Source organism: Mauremys reevesii, linkage group 4 (genome assembly GCF_016161935.1).
Source record: "Mauremys reevesii isolate NIE-2019 linkage group 4, ASM1616193v1, whole genome shotgun sequence".
Classification (NCBI taxonomy): Eukaryota; Metazoa; Chordata; order Testudines; family Geoemydidae; genus Mauremys; species Mauremys reevesii.
In genome coordinates, this window is record NC_052626.1 from 88,234,046 (window position 1) to 88,250,859 (window position 16,814).

The window sequence follows — 16,814 nt, forward strand, 5'->3', positions numbered from 1 at the left end:
TGATAGGGATTCCACAGCCTGCCTTGGAAGCCTATTCCTGAACAAACTACCCTTATAGTTAGAAAGTTTTTCCTAATATCTCACCTAAATGTCCCTTGCTGCAGGTTAAGCCCATTACTTCTTGTCCTACCTTCAGTGGACATGGAGAACAACTGATCGCCGTCCCCTTTATAACAGCCCTTATCATATTTGAGGACAGTTATCGGATCTCAAAAGTAAACATACCCAGTTTTTCTAACCTTTCTAAATTAGGTTTTCTAAACCTTTTATCTTTTTTGTTGCTTTCCTCTGAACTTGCTCCAATTTGCCCACATCTTTCCTAAAGTGTAGTGCCCAGAATTGGACCCAGAACTCCACCTCGGGCCTCATCAGTGCTGAGCAGAATGGGACAGTTCCCTCCAGTGTCTTAAACACAACACTCCTGTTAATACACCTGTGAAGCTCCAAATGGTGATGCAAGAGTGTGAGTACCCACCTCAGGACAGACTGTTAAAAACCAGGGCACACACCCCAAACTGGTTTGTAATTAGATTTCACCAGCCAGTTGCACCAAGTGCAAGCTCCTGAGGCACTTTAACAGCCTGAGTCACAGACAATCCACTTAGGTATTCCAGTCCGTCTTGCCACCCAGATGAGTGTATCTCTGTGATAGATGGCTCCTTGCACCAAAAATCGCAGCAATATTCAGGTTATTCCTAATCCCAAAGGGCCAGTCACTTACCCAGGTCAATTGCGCTTTAGGTCTGACACCAAAAACAATGCTTGTAGCCAAACCTATAGTAAACTTTATGAAGATTTATTAAATAGGAAAAGGAAATTAGAGTTATTTACAAGGTTAAAGCAAGCAAATATAGACATGTGAATGAGTTACAGTCTTAGATTTCAAAAGGTAATATAGGCTTCTATAATCAACAAGCTCTGTTTATCCTCTAGGGCTAATCCAAGCTAAGGAGCTAGGGATCTATTGCTGATGCCCAGGCACATCTTGCCTCCTCCAACCCAATTCCAAGTGGAATAAAGATCCTTATTTCCTTTGGTTTGGTGTTTTTATTCCCCTCTTGCCATATGCTCTCAGTGGCAAACTCAGCTGATGGGAGTCCACTTGCATGACTCATCTTCATAGGGAGGAGAGCCAAATGACAATGAGTCTTTAGACCTTTTGTTGATGAGTTTTTAATGCAGTTGTAGGGAGTTTCCAGTTGTAAGATGCAACTGTCTGGTATCAATGGGTCTCCTCTTTAGAGAAAGGGGTGTAACAATTTCTGTAGAAGAGCAGCTCTTCACACGCATGTCCCTCTCCTATATGGAGATTCACACAGTCAGAGGCTCACAATACAACTGCTCTAAAATTACATTCCAATATGGATCACCAATATTACACGTAAGATTAATGCATTCAGCAACTCACAAGTATTTGATAGTCTAAACACTTTCTTATGTCTAATATCTATTTTATCATTATTACCCACCAAGTAAGCCAGACAGATTCCAGCTATGTATGTGTCAGTGTCTAGTTGAAACATGGGGACCTTGGCATGAGCTGGCACCTCACCCGCCAGCATCACTACACTCCCGAAAATTAGCTCTTTTGGCAACTGCATCACATTGTTGACTCAGTCAATTATTTATCCCTTTAAGATCCAATTCACTATGTTCAAAGTTCAGTTAAAATTGAAGTTACTAGCAGGTAAATAGTCATGTGGACTTTTCACATTTTTTGAGAGTTGTTATCTGAGTTCAAAATTATTTAGTAAAATAGTGTTTACTGATGGAATGTGTATTAGTTTGGCAATTGGAAGCCATTACAACAATGTATTCTGAATCATGGGATAGTCACTGTTGGCAACATACGGTGTATTGGCAAAACACACAAAAAAATTTATAGTTTCTCTGACTTTTTTTAAGGGTATTCTTGGATGATTGTTATAATAGCAGACAGTCAAAGACTGGAACCAGTACAGCACTCTTGTATTAGCAGCATACAACAACAAAAATTGATATTCAATTGAACTAATCTAGCTGAGACTTTACACTCAACTTGTTTAAGGTGGCATGTTGAATATCAAAAAATGTGCCCATAATTAAGCATTTGCCAATGTAAAATGTTTTTTAAATGTTTTTAATCAAATACTTATTATGCTCACAGAACTGGGAACGTTAGCAAAATGGCAAAGACAAACTGCAACCATCTGAACTTTATAAGTATAATTTTCACAAAATATTACATTGGGCTTAAACCACGTCTAATCCTCTGGTTAGAAATACTGGAAATGGAAAATAGAAGTCATGGAAGCACATGCATATAATTCAGCTCTAATCTTCTCACACTTGATGTAAACCATGGTGGTCTGAATGTCTCTATACTACTTTGAGTCTGATCCAATGTCCAGTGAAATCAATGGCTCTGCCACCCTAACATTATCTCTGATCAGGCAAAATGGCCACTGATCATGTTACTACATGGAGTCAACTTTAGGGTGAAGCAGTGCAAATAACCCCATTGATTCAGTAACTCATGGGTCAGCATGAGCCCCTAATGCAGCCACAGGCTCTGAGGAGAAAAAATTCACTGACAAATTCCAGGCTCAGGCTTGGCTGTGAGACTGCGGTTTGGAGAAAGAGCCCTTTTTCCTCCAGCTCAGTGCCTTACCTCCCACTTGCACCCTTGTTTCAGACTCTCTAAGTTTTAAGGCCAGCCTATGAGCAGGCTGTGCCTCTGTCATAATGATGAGCATGTGCACTATACAATTAACAAGCTACCTCAATTGCCAAATTCTACTTAAGAACAAGGTACCAGATGTACCCTTTCAGTTTTTCATGTTTACTTTTGTGTATTTGTACTACAACAGATCAGTGATGTATCTCCCAAGCCTACGGCCACGTCCTCCCCTCCCCACCAGTCTCTCCCCATTCCTGTCAAACAACTGGTTTCTTCCCTTTGATTCCCAAAATAAAAATCTTACTACAGGCTGGCTAGCCAGCAGAAAAGCTGTGCCCCAAGTAAGCCCAGTTCTGTATATTGGCACATCATCTGCAACACATGCTAGTTTCTGTGCTTCGGGACTATTCTTTTTCTATAGACACGTGAGTCCCCAGATGGACAGCTTAATATGAATGGGAAAGATGAATGCATAAGAGGGTGAAAGATCTAATTCAGTAATGCAATAAAGTATGTCCCTAACTTAAAGCACATGAGTAGTCCCAATGACTTCAATAACACTGCTCATACTCTTAAAGTTAAGCATATGCTCAAGTGCCTTGATGAACAGAGGCACAAATGAGTAAAAAAGAGCGATAATTTTCAAGCTCTAGAGTCTACTTCCAGCAAAGGAGAGTAACGTATGAACAGCTACTTTCAAAATATTTGACAGTCTCCTACTTAAGTTTATAGAGCGCTGTTTTGCGTGCCATACTTTCCAAAGGAAAAGGCTATGGTATGTCAGCATATGAGCAAGTTTACTAGAACCTATTCATACATATTCTACAGCTACATCAGGATAAAAAAATCAAATGAGGCCAGAGTGCAAGCATTTCATACCTATGAAACAGTCACAACCATTCACTAGACTTTTACATGAATTAATGCAATAGGAAACTCAGGCAAAGGTTTTTCAGTTCCAGACAAAACTGAAATGGAGTCTGAGGACTGCTACACTGTAGAACCTGAGTCCTCTTCTCTCTACTTACTCTATATACTTCATCATTCCAGCCCCTCCACCTCCATGGAACATTAGGAGAAAACCTGGTCAGGGGATAGAATTGTTTTCTTATCAGCTTTGAAGTGCATTGAAGACATTTCTTTTTAAAGGTTTTTTTTTTAAAATCTGTTTGCTTTTACAAACCTTGTGGACTGTTTAGATGTCATATAATTAATGTAGCCTTGCACTTACGGAAACTTGGCTTTGCTGCTTGGGATGTTTTTGGCCAAGGATATGTGCTTGCTTCTCTACCAGGGAAGGAATGAACTGTTGTTTATTACTGAGCAAAGTGGCAAATCCTATTCATAGCGTAGTGCTGACAGAGAAAGTATTTTCCCAGTTTGCCATTCTTTTTTCTCTTTCCCTTGAAGTGCTTGTTCTCTCTCCATAAATGGATCCAAATCAGCAGAGCCTGTTTCCAGCAAAATAAGTTGGAAAAAGGTAGTTACAGCATGGCTTCTCTTGTTGCAGAAGGGGCATACTTAGTTAAGGGCTAGATTCATAAAAGGATTTGGGAATTGTAACTGCCACTTTCGGTACCTAAATTCCAGAATCAGGCCCACTGAGAATCACAAACCCCCCCAGACAGCTGCCCTCAAACCCTCTAGGTGCCTAAACATGCTCAGTACTTAAAATTTTGCCGTAAAAGTTGCCCTAGGCACCCATGTTTCTGCCTCCAAGCATGCAGCCAGGTGTCCAGATGCCTACGCCCTAGCGAGATGTACAAACCAAAGGAAGATGGGCATTCCTCCACCAAAGTGTGCTCAAACATTGTCTATTAGATAGGGCACCTACAGATGAAAATGGGAAGAGGAAGGAACTGCCTCATAACTTCTAAATAGGGTCGGGGTGAAAGTAACTTAAAGGACTTACTGCCATATGCTGGAGTCCTGAGCAGGGGGAGTGGCCTCAACCGGAAGAGGTGGAGCCTTTAAATACCCCGGGCCTTTAAATCAAGATTTAAAGGCCTAGGGGCTCTGGCTGCGGCTGGGAGCCCCAGGGTCTTTAAATCACCCTGGGAGCTACCAGCTGCAGAGGCGGCTGGGAGCCCCAGGACTCAGGGGCGATTTAAAGGGCCCCGGGGCTCCGGCAGCCAGGCTCGGGCAACGATTTAAAGGGCCCAGGGCTCCCTGCAGCAGCCAGAGCTCCGGGCCCTTTAAATCACTGCCAGAGCCCTACCACTGCTACCTGGGGCTTCAGCAGTGGGGCTCGGGCGGCGCTTTAAAGGGACTTGGGCTCCCCACAGCGGCAGGAGCCCCGGGCCCTTTAAATCACCACCAGAGTCCTGCCACTGCTACGCCAGGACTTTTGCCTCTGGATAGGGTACTCCCCTGGGTTGTGGGACACCTCCAGTTCAAATCCCCTCTCAAGCTAAGGGAGAGCAGGGATTTGAATAAGGAGCTGCTATCTCTCAGCTGAGGACCCTACCTACTAAACTATAGGATATGCTGATGGTGGGGTTCCCTCAGTCTCTCTTGTTGAAGCTTTTCCACTGTGGATAAATACAAAATTCTTCAGAGCAGGAAGGCTGGATCCTGCAGGGGCCCCCACCTCCGAGATGACTGCTCTAACCAGCAGGTTACAGAGTCATGGTCATGTTACTCTTTCTCTCTGAACCAATGCTGAAGCTGTTGCACTGTAGATAAATAGTGAAAGAATCATTGGGCCAAAGGGAGAGAACCCAACTTTGGGAAGGGAAGAAGACTCCTAATTCAAGGACGGAGGCACTGAACAGGGGTTGAGACCTGGAGGCCAGTGTGTAAGGACAAAATAAATTGGACCCCAGGATGTGAATGATTTAATTACTGCAGGACTATGAGGGTGAGTTATTGAGGAGTCCTGTGAACCTGGGATAGGGTGCTGGAGAGCAGCCCGTGGTCGTGGCAGGGCACTTGGGAAGCAGCCACCTTGTTAGTCACCTAGAGCACCTGGCAGAAAGAGGGAATTGGTAGTGGTAGGCCCTGCACAAACCTATAGTTAAAGACAGTCCATGCTCCTAAGAGCTTACACTCTAAATAGACATGGCAGAAAGGCAACATTATTTACCCCTATGTTACAGGTGTGACACTGAGGCTCAGAGATTGGCCTGCCAGTCCAGGTTATTAACCACAAGACCATCCCTCTTCTAGAAGGCCTACAAGAGCTCATTTTGAAAGGACATGGACTGGAACATTAAAGCAGTTTTATTTTGCTGGACTTTCTTTTGTCGGGTCTTTTGAATGCGAAGTATCAATCCTTAGTTTCTGGGCATCCCACAGACCACATATGGTTTCTTGAGTAGCAGACATACCAGTTAAGTAGTATTACTAATTCAGTTATCAAATCTGGGCACATACGACAATAAATATTAATGGTCATTCTTGTGAATATTGGTAACAATTCTCTGGTCAAAAATATCTTCCTGATAAGCTATTAAATATTTATATTGCAGTAGGATCTAGAGGCCAACTAGATAAGAGCCTGTGTGCTAGGGTCTGTAAATACATGAAATAAATGAAAGTCCATGTGATACGAACCTTAAAAGCTATGATATAACTGGTGGAGAAGATAAATAAGTGAGTCAAGAAGAGATGCAGGGGAGACAGAATAATAAAAGTAATAGGATGTGTGCATTTCTTATTAGAAGATTAATGTAATCTCAATCTGAAATTTTTTCATTTACTTTTTATGTAATGTTTATGTACTTTTATGTGAAGCTTGTCCTTTAAGCAAAAGACTCTCAATATCCAAACTTTTCTCTGTTACAAAGAAAAAGGCAGAGTTGAAAAAGGCAGTGCCAGGATTCAAGACAGAGGTCAAAGGAAAGAATGTATGCAAGATATATTAACTTGAGGATTTACTTACAGGATAAAAATGTGAAATGAGAGGGGGAAATGAGGGTGATTTTCTTAAGAGGGAGAAATCAAAAGAGAAGAATGAGCAAGCAAGAAGGATCCTATCCAATGCCAAAAAAGGAGTTTATAATTCTTCTTGGCTTTAAAAAGAATTACCGGTAAATATTTCAAAGGTCTATCTGAAAAGGGATCACATTAAAATTGATTACTTAGACTGTAAGATCTTGGGGCAGGGACTGCTGTTTTTTGTTCTGTTTTTGTACAGCGCCTAGCACAATGGAGTCCTAATCCATGGTTAGGGCTCCTAGGCGCCACCACAATACAAGCAGTAAATGAGCCACAGGAGGAACTATTCATAATATTAACCGATATATCGGTGTCACAACCAGGGCATGGACAGTCACAACCCAGGAGTCAGACCAAGGGTAAGAGCTGCTGTCAGGAGTCTAAGAACAAGTCAAGAGGCAGGTCCATCACTGTAGCTGGCAGGGCATTCCACTTTGGTGTTCAGATATTTCCTGTAACTCCTGGCTATAAACAGGATGCCTAGACCAATCGGGGCCACAAGGAAAGCTGTCAGTCTGACCTTCTAAGGCAGGGGTAGGTGAACTTTTTGAGCCAAGGGCCACATCTGGGTAGGAAAATTGTATGGAGGGCAGCGGGTTGGGTGTGGGGTGTGGGAGGGGATGCGGTGTGCAGGAAGGGGCTCAGGGCAAGGGATTGGGGCAGAAGAGGGGTATGGGGTGTATGAGAAGGCTCAGGGAAGGGGGTTGGGGTGCAGGAGGGGTGGGGACTGTGGGAGGGGGCTCAGGGCAGAGGGTTGGGGTGCAGGAGGGGTATGGGGTGCAGCAGAGGACTCAGGGCAGGGGGTTGAGGTGCACAGAGGTGCAGGGTGCAGCAGGGAGCTCAGGGCAGGAGGTTTGGAGTGCAGGAGGGGTGCGGACTGTGGGAGGGGGCTCCAGACACGGGTTGGGGTGCAGGAAGGTTGAAGGTGCAGCAGGGAGCTCAGGGCAGGGGGTTGGGGTGCAGGAGAGGTACAGGGCATACGAGGGGGCTTAGTGCAGGGAGTTGGGGGGCAGGGTGCAGGCAGGGTTTGGGCTCCAGTCCAGTGCCGCTTACCTAAAGTGGCTCTGGGGTGGCAGCGGCATGCACTGGGGCCAGGGCAGACTCCCTGCCTGCCCTGTCCAGCAAGTGCTGCAGCCCCTGGGTGAGGAGGGAGGAGGGCTCCACGTGCACTGCCCTTGCCATGCCTCCAGGTACCTCCCCTGAAGCTCCCATTGGCCACGGTTCCCCATTCCCAGCCAATGGGAGCTGCGGGGGGAGGGGCCTGAAGAGGCTGCAGGGACAATGTTCAAATTTTCAAAGGAGTGGCCTCAAGTTTTTCAGACCCTTCATTCGAGGCCACTTCTGGAAATGCTTTTGGAAGGCCAAAGATACTGCCCCAGAGAATCCAGTTTTTACAGACTTCTGTTCATAGTAAAGGAATAGAGAATTCAGTAAGTGTTGTTGCAGTGAAGACATGACCATTACATCTGATCTACTATTGAACAGAGCTGGTTGTTAAATGAGGGTGTGGGAATGTCCACAGAAATTTCTGCTTTTCAACAAACACACACTTTGGGTTTTGACTGAAAAGGTTATTTTTTTTTATGAAATGTCAGTTTATTTTTGAGTCTGATATTGTGAGAATTTCCTTCTGACTTTCTTGAAACATCTGTATAACTTGATATAAACTTTATAACTAAATTCTTGACTGTGTATTCATCCTTACTATTTATTCTCTATAAAGATTGCTAGAGCTTTTATAATCTCAATGTCTCCAGTTCACTGATAACAATTATGAGCAAAACAAGCTACCATGCAGACTAAAAGTTATTATCTCAGTGTCTCTGTGATGCAAATTGTCCAACCTTTTCAATAGGTTATCGACTGCTGTGATGAAAAATGAAAAGATTGCTCTCTTTTTTTAATCCTCATAGCAAATTTCTAATAGGGATGGTTTGATTCTGTCCAGGAGTATTCTGTTAAGAATTGTGCCAAATTGGAACAAAATATTGGTTTAGGTTTCAAAACGTATGGCCAGTTGTATTAATATGTAATAAGTACAGACACAATAGCTAGGTAAAGGAAGGCCCTGCCTTTACACTTTCTAGCTTTGACTAGGGCATTAATTCTATCATCCTCTGTCATCAGACTACTAGCTTTGGAGATTGGAAGCTCTCAATCTCCTTCCACCTGTTGCTCAACTAATGTGCCTCCTTCCTGATCAGGAAGCATCACTTCGGGGAGGAGGGAGGGAACAACTCCTCCTCCATGCTGATGTAATCAGTAGGGGTTCTCTGCTAGCACACCCAGCATGGGTACCAGTTGTGATATGGTCACTTGTCCATTAGGAAATGAACTGAATTTCATATTTAGAAAAAAGAATGGTACAAACTAGATATTTAAAATTTTGAATTAAAAAAGGGAAAGCATGGCCTAGACCCCACCATGAAAAATCCCACTGGAGGGGGGTATAGTGATGCAGAGTGGCCTCCCACTGAGCTAAAGGAACCACTCTTTGAACCGAGGTGGGTGGAGCCAAGCCATGCTCGCCGCTCCCACTAGAAGTCAGGAAGTGGGACAGGAAGGATATAGGGCGGGTCCTGGAGCTCAGTTGGGCTCCAGCCACTGGAGGAAACAGATGCCTTCTGCCTGCTCCCTACCTTGGACACCAAAGGGGAGATCCACCAAACTGACAGAGTGGATGGAACTGCCAGAGACACCAAGGAGTCGCTCGGACTGCCATTAGCTACCGACCCTGAGGAGCTGGAGGACACCCCACAGACCCAGATACACCCTGAGGGGAGGAAGTGGCCCAGGGGCAGCCAACCTCAATCTGGCTGCATCGCTGCCTAAAACGCGGTGAGCGTGTTGCGGCTGGATTCCCCACTGACCCGGGGCAGAACACTCCACCACTGTTAGAGCCCTGGGCTGGGGCCAGGTGGAGTCGGGTGGGCCCAGGTTCCCCTAGTCCCTGCCATGCCACCCCACCCCTGGGGCGGCAGCCACCTCTCTCTAGGCCAAGAGGCCTGTGTTTGTCGGCCATCCGCCGGAGCTAGGATCCCCGACCCCTTTCTACTCTGTCCTGTTTACAGGCCAGAGCTGTAGACTGTTTGCTGCCCCACCCTGCCTGAGGGCCTGGACTCAGGGACTCATTTGCTGTTCAGCCTTGATTGCAGCCCAGGGCCATAGACTGTTCAGTGCTCTGCTAATTCCCTGACTGTGGGCGACACCCACTGACATAGGGAGGCGAAGTGGCGTCCCACTGAACCAGAGTAGGAGGGACCACCAGTAACACACTTCAGGAGGCAAGGGGAAGGAAATCTCCTTGAGGGAGGTCATTCTCTGCTGGGTTTTCCCTCTAGGGAATGGGCAGGGATACAGATCCTGAGAGCCACTGGATGTTGGGGCCATATGCAGAGAGGCCCTGTGCCTCCTCACTGGCTTGGGCTCTCCTGCATTGTCGGGGCTTCCTACACTGGTCCTAGATCTTCTACCACCCTGTCCCGCCCCTCCCTCCCCCAAAAAAACAAACAAATTCACAGCAAGAAGGAGCTCTGCTGAAAATTTAACACACCCCCAGGCATGAGCAGTTTCAGAAGATTCCCTATTTATTTATGGTGGGTTGGAGATAAAGGACCAGTCAGCTGTCCCATCTCTTCCTCCTCTTTCATACTAAATTTGGAGTAGGGATTAACAGCATGGAGGCAGCTGCTTTCCTGCCACACAAGTTAGGGAGTCCTTCCATACATAAATAAGAACATAAGAATGGCCATACTGAATCAGACCTGTGATCTATCTAACCCAGTATCCTGTCTTCCAACAGTAGCCAGTGCCAGATGCTTCAGAGGAAATGAACAGGGCAATTATCAAGTCAGCCCTCCCCTGTTGTCCAGTCCCAGCTTCTGATAGTCAGCATATTAATTAGAATAAACTGATGTTTAAAATTCTTTCTGTTGTGCAAACAGTCAAAAAATGTAATGTATTGCCCACAAGTCTTCTGAATTCCAACAAAAGTAGAAACTGTGGGTAGTTCTGACCTAACACAAAACATGAGCTCTTGGTTGCTATGGTAAATACTCCTTTACAAACAAAGTAAGTGCAGTAGTTGACAGAATCCCCATGTGTATAAATAAAACCAGCTGTGCATTAAAACAGGACACCCTTTCCTCCTATTTTGCCTGTAAGTACAGTAGCCTATAGGGGAAAATATACTGTGATTCACAAGCAATTTCGTTCATTAACTAAAATCTCCATTGAAAAGTCTTCATTATGATGAGAAAAATTGCAGATTCTAACTATTATGTTTTCCAGCTGGTGCCAGTCATGCTAATGGAAGTTGCAAAAGTAAATAAAAGATCCTGCCTTGAAATTAAAAGAGCAAAGGACCAGTTGCCTCTGAGCAGCTACATTGCTGCTGTTCTCTTATAGGATGGCTTTCACTTTCATGTACTCTAATGTCTCTTTCATTTTCACAGGAGACATTACTAAGGATAGCTATAACTAGGGTGACCAGATCACCACATTAAAATATCGGGACACATTGGGGTGCCATCAGCTCCACCCACAGTCCACCCCCGCTCCTCCCAGGATCTGCCCCCACTCTGCCCCAGGTCCTGCCCTACTCGGCCCCCCCAGTATGCCCTTCCTCATCTCTCGGCCTGCCACTGGCTTGCTGCATTCCTCCTCAGTCCCCCACCCACCGCTCGCCTCCTCGCTCACCTGCCACTCGCCACTCACCCCTATGGTGCCGACTTCCCCTGCGCCGGGTGGGTGCTTGCCCACCCCCTGCGTCTTCCTGCCTCTGCACTGCCCTCACCCCACCCCATTCCACCCTCTTCCCCAAAGTCCCCGCCTCTTCCTGCCTCTTCTCCACCTCCTCCCCTGAGCACACCACGTCCCCACTCCTCCCCGCTCCCTCCTGGAAAGCGCTAAGCACCGCCAAACAGCTGTTAGGTGTCAGGAAGTGCTGGAGGCAGGGAGGAGCAGGGATGTGGCGCACTGAGGGGAGGGAGGCAGGGAGAAGGAGTGGGGAGCTTGGCTGCAATTTTTCCCCGTGAGTGCTCCAACCCTGGAGCACTCATGGGGTCAGCGCCTCCCTCCCGCTCGCCTCCTTACCTGAATATTGGGACAAATGGCGTCCTGATTGTACATTGATTGGGACGCAGGACAAAGGGTTAAATATCGTGACAGTCCCAATTTTATCGGGACATCTGGTCACTCTAGCTATAACTAGAAGTCCTATCAGGATATTCGAACTCTGAAAACACGGGAGAGTTTTGATAGTTCTTTAAGCCAGTCCCTTGTCCCCTCTCAGTTTACAGGAATATCAGGATCCATGTTACACTGCCACTCAGATAAAATAATCTATGTTTAGTGTGTTCCATTACAGGCTGCACCCAGGAGCATCAACTAGTGTTTCTTCGTTTGTATATGGGATATTGCTAGATACATCAAGTACATAAGTACATAATTTCAGTATCTTCTCCTATTGCTGTCCAGGAAAAGTAAATCTCCAAGAACAATGAAGCAGGAGTAGTCTTGCTTGATGTTTATCAGATTATATCCTAGAATAGGCATATGACTGTGCAGTAGTGCTATAAATAATGATGAGATCAATAAAATTCTTCTTTTCTAATGGCATATGCTAGACTGACTTGCAGCAGATATTATTTGTGATCTTTATAAAATAAGTACCTGGGGAGAGTAAGCAGGTTAATTTCCACTCTAGTGCAACATGTGCACACTGCTTTTTAATTTTTGCAAAACAGGGAAGGGTACTTTAGTACCCAAACTATTGAAAGGGATGGGGGAGCTGAAGAAATATGCATGTTCAGAAGAGAAATAGAGTTTTCTTCCACCTGGAAAATATTGTGTAATAAAAATGGTAAATTCACCATATTGCCAATAAGATTACAAAAGTAAATCAGATCCCATCAGCTCTTTCTCCTGGATAAAGGCCAGAAAAATTAAAAAAAAAAAAAACTATGCTGACTGTTTGTCATGCAGGTTACTCTTTAACAACCTTAACCTGCAACCCTTATTCATGCAATAATCCCATAGGATTCATGTGAATAAAGATTCCATATCACTGTGGGAGTGGCAAGGAGTTGGCTGTTGCTGGAGTCAGGACATGGGGACCAAGCATAATGAATGGATTAGTGGGGACCAGGGCTGTGTACTGTTGATCACTGCTCTGCAGCTACATGCCTCCCCACTACCTGCCTGTGATAGAATGGCATAGCAGCCCTGCAAACTGGAGTGCACAGGTTCTAGCAGAAGGTGGTGAGGACATAGCAAACTCTTGTGATGTCCCTGCTTTTCTAGATCAGTACTTAAAGAAACTGTATAGGCTTAAACAACAAGGAGTCTTGTGGCACCTTAAAGACTAACAACTTTATTAGAGCATAAGCTTTCGTGGGCTATGACCCACTTCTTCAGATGTATGGAGTGAAAATTACAGTAGGCAGGCATAAATATACAGCACAAGAAAAGATGGGAGTTGCCTTACCAAGTGGGGGGTCAACGATTCAATCAGGGTGGATGGTCCCATTCCCAACAGTTGACAAGAAGGTGTGAATGTCAACAAAGTAAAAATTACTTTTTGTAGTGCTAATAATGCCAGTTCCATCAGGGTGGATGGCCCATAGTCAACAGTTGATGGGAAATTACTTCTTGTAGTGACCCAGCCATTCCCAGTCTTTATTCAGGCCTAATTTGATGTGTCAAGTTTGCAAATGAATTCCAGCTCTGCAGTTTCTTGTTGAAGTCTGGTTAAAATGCTCTCCCACTGGTTTTTGAATGTTATATTTCTTGACATCTGCTTTGTGTCCATTTATTCTTTTGCATAGAGACTGTCCAGTTTGGCCAATGTACATGGCAGAGAGGCACTGCTGGCACATGGTGGCATATATCACATTAGTGGATGTGCATGTGAACGAGCCCCTTATGGTGTGACTGATGTGGTTAGGTCCTGTGATGATGTCACTTGAGTAGATGTGTGGACAGAGCTGGCAACGGGGTTTGTTGCAGGGGATGGTTCCTGGGTTGGTGTTTCTGTTGTGCGGTTGCTGGTGAGTATTTGCCTCAGGTTGGGGGGCTGTCTGTAAGCAAGGGCTGGTCTGCCTCCCAAGGTTTATGAGAGGGAGGGATTGTCTTCCAGAATAGGTTGTAGATCCTTGATAAGGATGCTGGAGAGGCTTTAGGTGGGGGCTGTAGGTTATGGCCAATGGCATTCTGTTACTTTCTTTATTGGTCCTGTCCTGTAGTAGGTGACTTCTGGGTACCTGTCTGGCACGCTCAGTCTGTTTCTTCACTTCCCCAGGTGGGTATTGTGGTTTTAAGAATGCTTGACAGCTCCACTTAGCACACTGCCATGGAATGGAAAGTGCGGTATGGGGCCTCTTTCCTACACACAACTATCATCTACCAAGACCACTTTCATTGGCTACAGAGCTAAGAGCACTTCCTTCAGTGTAGCTGGTGCTGCTCTCACATAGCAAATGTGAGGGTGAGATTGGCACGTCTGGAAAAGTGCCTGGGCATGACCCCCATCAGAGACACACAGGCCCTTTTGCTGTTAATCTCTCTATCTCACATGATCCAGTGCATTGTCTCTTGCCATAGAACAGTAGATTCCTTTCTGGACTATTTCATGTTATGTCTATGAGTTAATGGGATGAAAGGATGCATATCAAGTGGGGTCGGAACATTTGCTTAACCCCAGATGTGTTAGCCAGATACAAAGATTGCATTCAAACACACACAGAAAGCGCTGTTAAAGTGGAGGAAACATGAGTGGCTTCCTTGTTTGGTGATGTCATGCCAGTGAGGGATTCCTTTTCTTCTTCTTTTAAACTTCACAAAGAAAAGGAAATAGCTACAGCCAGAGAGCATGCAGTTACGGCAAGGCTCCTGAACTGTGCACACATCACACACAGCATCAACATTCCTAACATAACACATCACATTTATAAAAACCAAATGCAGCCCTGGAAAAGTAGTCACAGATTGAAATCAATGGGAATTATGCCCACTTACACCAGGGCCAAATTTAGCCCATTAAATTCAAAGTGCATTAAAAAAAAAACCTAATTAATCCTCAATATCTGATAAGTGCATAATAATTATTAAATTATCCACATCCTACAGACGGGACTGAGGGGACTTGTCCAAAAGTCACACTGAACCCATAGAGGTTAGTACTAGAGCCCAAGAATCTATGCATTTCTGCTTGCAGTGCTGTGCTCAGACTGGCACTTGTCTGATAACTCTGGGGTTCTTAGAGGGGTTCACTCAGCCTAACTCAAGAGCAAATAATTTTATAGTGACAAATGCACTGGTTATAGAGCAGTAACCAGGTTAGATACTGACCATAAAATGAATAATGATTCTGGTGTATAAAATGTTTTCAGACTTGCACTTGGCCTGATCAAATGAGCTAGTTTAAAAACTGGATTTTTTTTAAATGACCACAAAGTATCCAGGTACGTTTCACACCTGCACTCTCTGAATGGCTTGCCAATGTTCTCCATCCTTCTCTTAAGTGTGCTGAATGGAGGCTGTTTGTTACTGCCTGTAGCTAAGTGTGAGTACCACCACAGTAGCAGTCAAGGGGAGCATTTTTATTTCATACTACGTGCATTTGACAGTGTACATTTGTACAGACCTTAAAGCATCTTATTGCTGGCCCAAGTAAAGTACAGCAAATCCACTGACAAGTTACACAAGGCCCTGGTATTTCTGAACTATCACAGTGCCGGAGCATCCAAGTGTGCCTTGGGATCCAATAAAACTTTCAGGAGAGGATTAGAGACGCTTTCTGTAAGAGCAGAGACGGTATAACCAGGGCTTCCCAGAGGATTCAGGGGGCCTGGGGCAAAGCAATTTCGGGGGCCCCTTCCATAAAAAAAAAGTTGCAATGCTATTGAATACTATATTCTCGTGGGGGCCCCTGTGGGGCCCGGGGCCCGGGTCAAATTGCCCCACTTGCCCCACCACCCCTCCCCGGGCAGCCCTGGGTATAACTGACAGCAATTTTTCAAAACTGGTAATTCCCAAAGGGGAATGTGGAATAATTCTTTGCCAGTAAATTAATACAATGAGATTTCTCCACCAAATGTATTGCACTTCATCTGTGCTAATTTGCAGGTGCCACTAGCTTACCTGTCTTCTCCCATTCAGACTTACAGGGCTATATTTTATATTTTTCTTCTTTGAGCAAGTTAGGAGCAGGTGCTTTGTCCGGCTGACACATAGGGTTATATTTAGCCCTGGATTCTGCCAGCTTCTACAGGTATTACCCAGGGCCATGAGCTTTTGGCATAGACAGAGGTGACGCAGTGCCAGCACAAGGTTCCCACAGTCCCCTTTATATTGTAAGACCTGGAGTTCATCCAGGCAGCCCCATCAGTGTGCAGTGCTAGATGGAGAGAAGGGAAGGACTAAGGTGACTGGAGGAGACACTGGTTCAACACAGGCAGCCTCCGGTGGAGAGGTTCTGTGGATCCCCAGCTGTATTTTAAACTTGCTGTCTCACCTGGTGAGGCCCCTGGTGAGGGATGATGGTGTAAATGACACCTGCCCTCCCGTAGGACCTAATCCTGCTTCATTTCACTTTATACATGTGACTAGCCCACAGTTCACTGGGACAACTCATGTGGCTAAAGTTAAGCAGGTATATAAATCTTTACAGGAATAGGGCCTTCAGCCTTAACTCCCCATAAATGTACAGATGAGGAATGGGATCACTTTGCTCCCTTTGCATCTGCAGGTGTTGTCAAACTGTGCCCTCCATCACAATGTGGCAATCTACCCTGAACAAATTCAAGGACTATCAGTACTTTAATCTGGTAACCCAGAGTAGATGGACAATAGAAGTGGGTGGTAATACCATTGGAAAATCAGAGCTGTTTGGGTCAGGCGATGTGTCCTGCTTTATGATTTTTTTCTAAAGCTTTGGGACTTTTAAACATAACATGCATCTCAAATTGCAAGCTGTAAGGGTGAAATCTTGGCTCCATTGAGGTCAGTGGAAGTTTTACCTAAATAGCTGTAGCATTTTCTTTGGCTATTATACATTATTATGGAACAAAATGAAGATTCCCTTGGACTTGCACTGTTTCCTGCATCCCACCAGATGAAATTAGTGCTAAACAGTTTTTGATACTAAGGTATTTGTTATGATAGTTAAAATAGGATCCTCCAATAATACAAAATGTTAAGCAGTTTCTGGTGTCTA

General features: G+C 45.0%; 1 long non-coding RNA gene across 2 annotated transcripts in view; it reads right to left on the reverse strand.

The window, feature by feature from the left end:
• Positions 1-846: 846 nt before the first annotated feature.
• The window catches only part of LOC120403106, a 31,200-nt gene continuing 15,232 nt past the window's right edge, over positions 847-16,814 (reverse strand). The window contains exons 2-4 of one of the 2 annotated variants that reach the window (XR_005597472.1): positions 3,891-4,110; positions 3,688-3,742; positions 847-1,299 (exon numbers count right to left, since the gene is read on the reverse strand). This is a non-coding gene — a long non-coding RNA (uncharacterized LOC120403106). The remainder of the gene's footprint in view (positions 1,300-3,687; positions 3,743-3,890; positions 4,111-16,814) is intronic. The other variant, XR_005597471.1, reaches the window with a different exon arrangement.